The 7,677-nt window shown below is 41.8% G+C and overlaps 1 long non-coding RNA gene and 1 pseudogene across 1 annotated transcript; both read left to right on the forward strand.

The window, feature by feature from the left end:
* Positions 1–3,721: 3,721 nt before the first annotated feature.
* LOC144367706 (uncharacterized) lies at positions 3,722–4,881 on the forward strand. Its single transcript, XR_013427230.1, has 2 exons — positions 3,722–3,807; positions 4,476–4,881. It is a non-coding gene; the product is annotated as an uncharacterized LOC144367706 (long non-coding RNA).
* Positions 4,882–5,222: 341 nt separating this feature from the next.
* LOC101969724 (pre-mRNA-splicing factor CWC25 homolog pseudogene) lies at positions 5,223–7,452 on the forward strand (annotated as a pseudogene).
* Positions 7,453–7,677: the final 225 nt, after the last annotated feature.

Here is a 7,677-nt window from a genome sequence, read left to right on the forward strand (position 1 = left end):
GGGAACATTGATTGATTAATTTTGTGCTTTTATCCTTCACTTGCAAGATATTGAGGTAAGGTTGTGACTCAACTAGAAAAATTCATGCCGCCCTCATATGGATATAATGACGGGATTTTATGTGTTTTGGGGAGGGTGTGAACATTCTGATCTTAGTTTGTTTTTGTTGCTATAACAGAATACCCAAGGCTGAGTAATTTTTTTCTTTTTTTAAAAAATTTAAATTTGTTGTAATTAGTTACAGCCAATTTGGAAAGCAGTTTGGAGATTCCTGGGAAAGCTGGGAATGGAATCACCATTTGACCCTGCTATTGCCCTTCTCGGACTATTCCCTGAAGACCTTAAAAGAGCATGCTACATATCGATGCTGCCATATCGATGTTCATAGCAGCACAATTCACAATAGCTAGACTGTGGAACCAACCCAGATGCCCTTCAATAGATGAATGGATAAAAAAAATGTGACATCTATACACAATGGAGTACTATGCAGCAATAAAAAATGACAAAATCATAGAATTTGCAGGGAAATGGATGGCACTAGAGCAGATTATGCTTAGTGAAGCTAGCCAATCCCTAAAAAACAAATACCAAATGTCTTCTTTGATATAATGAGAGCAACTATGAACAGAACAGGGAGGAAGAGCAGGAAGAAAAGATTAACATTAAACAGAGACATGAGATGGGAGGGAAAGGGAGAGAAAAGGGAAATTGCATGGAAATGAAGGGAGATCCTCATTGCTCTACAAAATTACATATAAGAGGTTGTGAGGGGAATGGGAAAATAAACAAGGAGAGTAATGAATTACAGTAGATGGGGTAGAGAGAGAAGATGGGAGGGGAGGGGAGGGGGGATAGGAAAGGTAGCAGAATACAACAATTACTAATTGGGCATTATGTAAAATTGTGGATGTGTAACTGATGTGATTCTGCAATCTGCATTTGGGGTAAAATTGGGAGTTCATAACCCACTTGAATCTAATGTATGAAATATGATATGTCAAGAGCTTTGTAATGTTGTGAACAACCAATAAAAAAAATTAAAAAAAAATAAATAAAAAATTTAAATTTGTTGTAATTAGTTATACATGACAATAGAATGCACTTTGGTACATCATATATAATGGAGTATAATTTCTCATTCTTCTGGTTGTACATGATGTAGAATCATCCTGTCATATAGTTATATATGTACATAGGGTAATAATGTCTGATTAATTCTATTATCCTTTCTACCCCTATGCCCTCTCCCCTCCCTTCACTCCCCTCTTCCTAAAGTAACTCTTTTCTTTTCTAGGCCCCCCCACTTTGTGAAGTAGCATCTGCATATAATAGAAAACATTGGCTTTGGTTTTTAGGGATTGGCTTATTTCATTTAGCATGATATTCTCCAGCTCCATCCATTTACTGGCAAATGCCATAATTCCATTCATCTTTAAGGCTGGGTAATATTCTATCAAATATATATCACATTTTTTTATTCATTCATCTGTTGAAGGGCTCATAGATTGGTTCCATACTTTAACTATTGTGAATTGTGCTGCTATAAACATTGATGTGGATGCATCACTGTAATATGCTGATTTTATGTCCTTTGGGTGTACAACGAGAAGTGGGATAGCTGGGTCAAATGATTATTCCATTGCAAGTTTTCTGAGGAATCTCCATACCACTTTTCATTATTGGTTGCACCAATTTGTAGCCCCACCAACAATGTATGAGTGTATCCTTTTCTCCAAATCCTCAACAACATTTATTGTTGTTTGTATTCTTAATAATTACCATTCTGACTGGAGTGAGATGAAATCTTAGAGTAGTTTTGATTTGCATTTCTTTAATTGCTAAAGATGTTGAACATTCTTTCATACATTTTTTGATCGATTGTATTTCTTGTTCTGTGAAGTGACTGTTCAGTTCTTTAGCCCATTTATTGATTGGGTTATTTGCAGCTTTTTGGTGTTTTTTTGAGTTTTTTATATATCATGGAGACTAATGCTATATCTGAGGTGCATGTAGTAAAGATTTTTTTCCATTCTATAGGCCATCTCTTCACATTAGTGATTGCTTCCTTTGCTGAGAAGAAGCTTTTTATTTTTTTTAATCCATCCCATTTAATGATTCGTAATTTTACTTTTTGTATTTTAGGAGTATTGTTAAAAAGTCAGGTGAGGATTTGGGAGTAATTTACTTTAAAAAAGAAGATTTATTTTGGCTCATGGTTCTAGAAGTTGTAAGTCCAAGAATGGGCAGCTACCTACATCTGCTTGGTTTCCAGTGAGGGTCTCATGATAGGAAGTAGGTCAGCCAGAGCTGAGTAGGAAGGCGCACAACTGCAATCCCAGTGGTTTGGAAGGCTGAGGCAGGAGGATTGCAAGTTCAAAGCCAGCCTTAGCAATTTAAGAAGGCACTAAGCAACTCAGTGAGACCCTATCTCTAATAAAATACAAAAGAGAGCTAGGGACATGTCAGTGGTTGAGTGCCCCTGAGTTCAATCCCCAGTACCACCCCCCCCCCCACATAAGAAAGAAAGAAAAGCAGGTCAGCCAGGCATGATGGCGAACACCTGTAATCCTAACAACCCAGGAGCCCAAAGCAGGAGAATTCCAAGTTTCAGGTCAACCTCAGCAATTTAGTGAGATCTTTAGCAATTTAGCGAGATCCTGTCTCAAAATAAAAAATAAAAGGAGTTGGGGATATAGCTCAGTGGTAAAGTGCCTCTGGGTTCAATCCCTAGGACCCCTGCCCCCTGCAAAAAAAAAAAAAAAAAAAAAGGAAGAAAAGTAGAAGGTCAAGTGGTAACATATGGAAGAGACAAAGCTGTAGCAGTAATCTTGCTTTATAACAGCATTTTCTGGTGGTAACTAATCCAGTCTCTTGAAAGGAAAAATTTACCCATTCTGAGGACATAGTATTATTCTACTCATTCTATTCTGCTCAATCCCTGTGATCCAAAACACCTCCACCAGATCCCACCTCCCAAAACTGCCACACTGAAGAATTATGCTTCATCATGAGTTTTGATGGGACCCGATATATTCAAAGCATAGCATTCTGCCATAACAAAATACCACAGACTGGATGGTTTACACAACAAATTCATTTTCTCACAGCTCTGGAGGCTGCAAGTCTGAGATCAAGGTGTCAGCAGGTCTGGTTTCTCTTCTGGGTTTGCAAATGGCCTCCTTCTGGCTGTGTCCTCACATTGTCTTTTCTCTGTGTGTGCACACTCCTGGTGTCCCTCTTTGTGTCCAAATGGCTTCTTACAAAAACACTAGTCACATCAGGTTTAGGGCCAACCCAAAACCACCTCATTGTAGCTGAATTACCTCTGTCAAGGCCAACCTGTCTCTAAATACAGTTCCATTCTGAGATATTAGGGGCTGGGACTTCAATGTATGAATTTTGAGGAAATGTAATTCATCCCATAATAATACTTTCACTCATGTGAGGTGTGGGAAGCCTTTCTTGCCCGTGATTGGGCACCTCCCGGATTGGGTGTGAGGTGCTCTGGCTAAACTGTGTCGGAGCTTTCCCCACCCTCTCCAGGTTCGAGAGCTTGTCCGTGCGGGGGTGTGTCTGATCACTGATCCTGAGGCCAATCACTGACCCTGACCTTGGAATGCTGCCCCCCTCAACCTTCATTGGATGGAATTTTCCCCTGAATTTCTTGTTCCCCTATAAAAGGCCACTCCCTGGCGTGCTGTCTCTCTCTCCTGCTAGCCCTGAGTAAGCCTTGCTGCCCTACCGGGTGGTTTGAGGTGTGAGCCAGAGAGGTGAGAGTTGTCTCGGACCTGGTCATAAAAAAAGGTAATTGAGTCTGTGTGTTTATTTTGATCTCACTAGTTAACTTTTATGCCACGAACCTCTTTAATGAAACCAGTGTGCTGGTCGCCTGGTGGAAGTGAGGGATAGATGAATCATATTAGGAGGAAGCATGAAATTGTCGTTATGTTGTTTGAAAGTGAGATATAAATAGAAGAACATATATGAATTTCACTGATGGCCAAAGGTATAGATCATACCAAATTATTGGCATTTTAGGAACATTCTCTTTTCCTTCTAGGCTTTCCCCTGTATTTTGAGGGCTGGAAGGCTCAAAACTACATTTCTCAGATTCCCTTGACAACAGGATGAAGACTGTTTTCTATCAGCAAGAGGTGCTCATGTGAGATTTGGAGAACAGAAGGAAAGGAGAGGCTATCATAATTTTATGAGTGGCGAACAGGCCTAGGGCTTTAGCTGACAGGAAGCAGTTGGAAGTTTGGAATGCAGCTCCCAGGCATCTTCCTGTGAATCACTCACTTTGCTGCCTCTGGCGGATGAGATCATTGGTAGTGGTTCTTGTGATTTCTGTACTTCCTGTTTTCTAAAACACTAGAAGATATATTTTTGACTGCAGAATTATTTTTGCAAAATAGTTCTCCAAATCTTTTATTATTATTACTAAGCCTTCTTCCTCTTCTTCAATTATACAGGCATGGAAGCCCATCTGGGCAGGTCAACTTGGAGTAGCCTGGTTCTCCAATCAGGAGCAGAAGCATTGAGATGCTTCCTCATTAGTTCTCATAAAACCCATTGTGATTTGAATGCATCCCCCAGAGTTCAAGGTTTGGAAATATCATCCCCCCCATGCAACAGATTGGACGGGGGTGCCTTTAAGAGGTGATTAGATTATGAAGGTCTGCCTTCATGATCGAACTAATGTTATTATCGCAAAAGTGGGTTGTTGTTGCAGGAATGGGTTTGTTACAAAAGTGAATTCAATCCTCTTGCCATTTGGTGTCTTTCGCTGTGGTATGAAGCAGCTAGAAGGCCCTCACTAGATATGGGCCCTGGATTCTGAACCTCCTATGAACTAAATAAAATTTTGTTAATTATGAATTTCTCAGGCTGTGTAATTCTGTTCTAGCAGCCCAAAACTGACTAAAACATATCCTCAGGGTTTAGGTTCTAACACTCTTCCCAAGGCAACTTTGCAATAGGTGGTTGGCTACAGGATATGCACAGTGATGGACAGAACATCAAACTTAGGATCAGGAGACCTGAGTTCAAGTACCACCCCTGTTATGTAATTGTGATATCTTGGTTTCCCTATATATAATATAGGAGCAAGGAGAAGAAAACAAATGTAATAGCTAACATTTACATGCTGCTTTCTATGTTCTGGTTATTATTCTAAAGATTGTTCAAATATCCACTCATTTAATCATCACAAAAACGGTATGAGAAAGGTACTATTATAATCCTATCTGATAGTTGGGAAAATCAATATTAAGAAACTTGTACATCTCCCCCAGGCAGCCTATGTTCTCATTAGGGCTTTAAATAATTAAGCTAGGACCAGGTGATGAAAGTGGCCGCCAGTGCCGGTCAGGGCCAGGTTCGGAGAGGTCGTCCCTGTTTCTTCTTGATCTTCCCTGAATCTTCCACATCTGCGTAGCGAGAAGACGTCTCTGTCATCTTGGGAGGCGGAGACCTGAATTTGAAGAAGAGCTGGCACCCACAGACCCTTCGCAATGTGGAGAAAGTGTGGAAGGCCGAGCAGAAGCCTGAGGCAGAGCGGAAGAAGATTGAGGAACTGCAGCGGGAACTGCCAGAGGAGAGGGCCCGGGAAGAGATGCAGCGCTATGCCGAGGATGTTGGGGATGTCAAGAAAAAAGAAGAAAAGTTGGACTGGATGTACCAGGGTCCTGGTGGGATGGTGAATCCTGATGGGTACCTGCTGGGGCGCCCCATTGACAAATATGTTTTTGAGAAGATGGAGGAGAAGGAGGGGGGATGTTCTTCTGAGACAGGACTCCTTGCGGGCTCTATTTTCGCTCCCTCTGGTGCCAATTCCCTGCTTGACATGGCCAGCAAGATCCCCGGGAGGACCCACTCTTCATCATCAGGAAGAAAGAGGAGGAGAAAAATAGAGAGGTATTGAACAATCCTGTGAAAATGAAGAAAATCAAAGAATAGTTGCAAATGAGTTTGGAAAAAAAGGAGAAGAAGAAAAAGAAGGAGAAGAAAAAGAAGCACAAGAAACACAAACACAGAAGCTCGAGTAGTGATCGCTCCAGCATGGACGACGAGCCCAGCCGGGGGCAGATCTCAAAAGAAGATGGCAAATTCCTTTCCTGTTTTGTCTAAAGTCCCTGGATATGGCTTACAGGTCAGGGACTCTGACCGTAACCAGGGACAACAGGGTACTCTGATGGCTGGGCAGAAGGGAGCGTATGGGATGAAGAACCGTTCCGGTCTAGAAGCTCCTCGAACTCACCCCTTAGAAACACCGGCAGGAAGCAGGGTCCCGGGACAAGAGGTCTCGATCCCTAGGCAGAAGGTCACGGTCCCCAGGGCCCAGCAAACTGCACAACTCTAAGGCAAACAGGAGAGAGAGGGACCAGACTAAGAGCCCATCACCTAAAAAGGAGGTCTATCAGAGGCGGCATGCTTCTGGATATACCAGAAAACTCTCAGCAGAGGAACTGGAACGAAAACGGCAGGAGATGATGGAAAATGCTAAGTGGAGGGAAGAGGAGAGGCTGAACATCCTCAAAAGGCACGCTAGGGAGGGAACTGAGGCTGGAGAAGCTAGACTCCCGGGATGGGAAGTTCATCCACCGCATGAAGCTAGAGAGTGCATCTACTTCCTCCCTGGAGAACCTCAGTGGCTCTGGAGAAGAACTTTATGAAAAGATGAAAACCATTCTTTTTCTTATTGGTTTTCCTGAATTTTTCAGGGAGGCTGCTAACCCCTTAAAAATTCTCTTTATAAGAGTTCAGTGACTTTTCCCACAGATTTCAAACCACCACTGTTCAAAGTGACCCTTCTCCATCAATTCCTGAAATACTTTGCTTCCTTTGTGAATCAGTGTGACCTGATTATGAGATCCTAAGTAGCTTTTGCAGTATGCAGAGTGGGTTTTGACTGTTTTAATGGGCAGGCACTGAGCCATACCATTGGGAATATTCATCTTACTCTGGAAGGCAGCCTGCTGGGTTTGTGATGCTCAAGACACCTCTTTCCTCACACATGTGTGAATAGACCTATTTCACTGCCTCAGGATAGATCATACCATTCTGATCTCTCTCCAGAGATAGATTGTGCTAACTGGGATACATGAATTTATTTGATCTAGTAAATAATATAACAGAATGATGTCAGATTAGGGAACAGCCAAGAGAGTGACAAAGGACCTGGAAGAGAATACAAAAAGCTCTAAGTGAACTGTTAACTATTTGGTTTGTAAAAGTATAATGTGTGGGCTGGGGATGTGGCTCAGGTGGTGGCGTGCTCGCCTGGCATGCATGCGGCCCGGGTTCGATCCTCAGCACCACATACCAATAAAGATGTTGTGTCCGCCGAGAACTAAAAAATAAATATTTTAAAAAAAAGTATAATGTGTATATGTACAAATGTATATTTTTTTACATGCTTTTAAAAAAAAGTTTAGCTTTGTGAGAGTATCTTGTTTGCTAAGTGATTTTATTATGTAATATAGTACAGCCACATTGAACCTTGTGAGTGGCGCAGTAAGGTAGGTCAGCTTATTTTTCTCTGAATAGGGCACATTTAGGAGAAGCCTGGGTTTATCAATAGAATCTAGGCTATCTATCTGATCTCCCTGCTCTGAGTCTCCCCTGTGTGAGCAGTGCAGCAGTATAGGCAAATTTTTAGGAGTCAGGACCACA

Source organism: Ictidomys tridecemlineatus, chromosome 11 (genome assembly GCF_052094955.1).
Source record: "Ictidomys tridecemlineatus isolate mIctTri1 chromosome 11, mIctTri1.hap1, whole genome shotgun sequence".
Lineage (NCBI taxonomy): Eukaryota > Metazoa > Chordata > Mammalia > Rodentia > Sciuridae > Ictidomys > Ictidomys tridecemlineatus.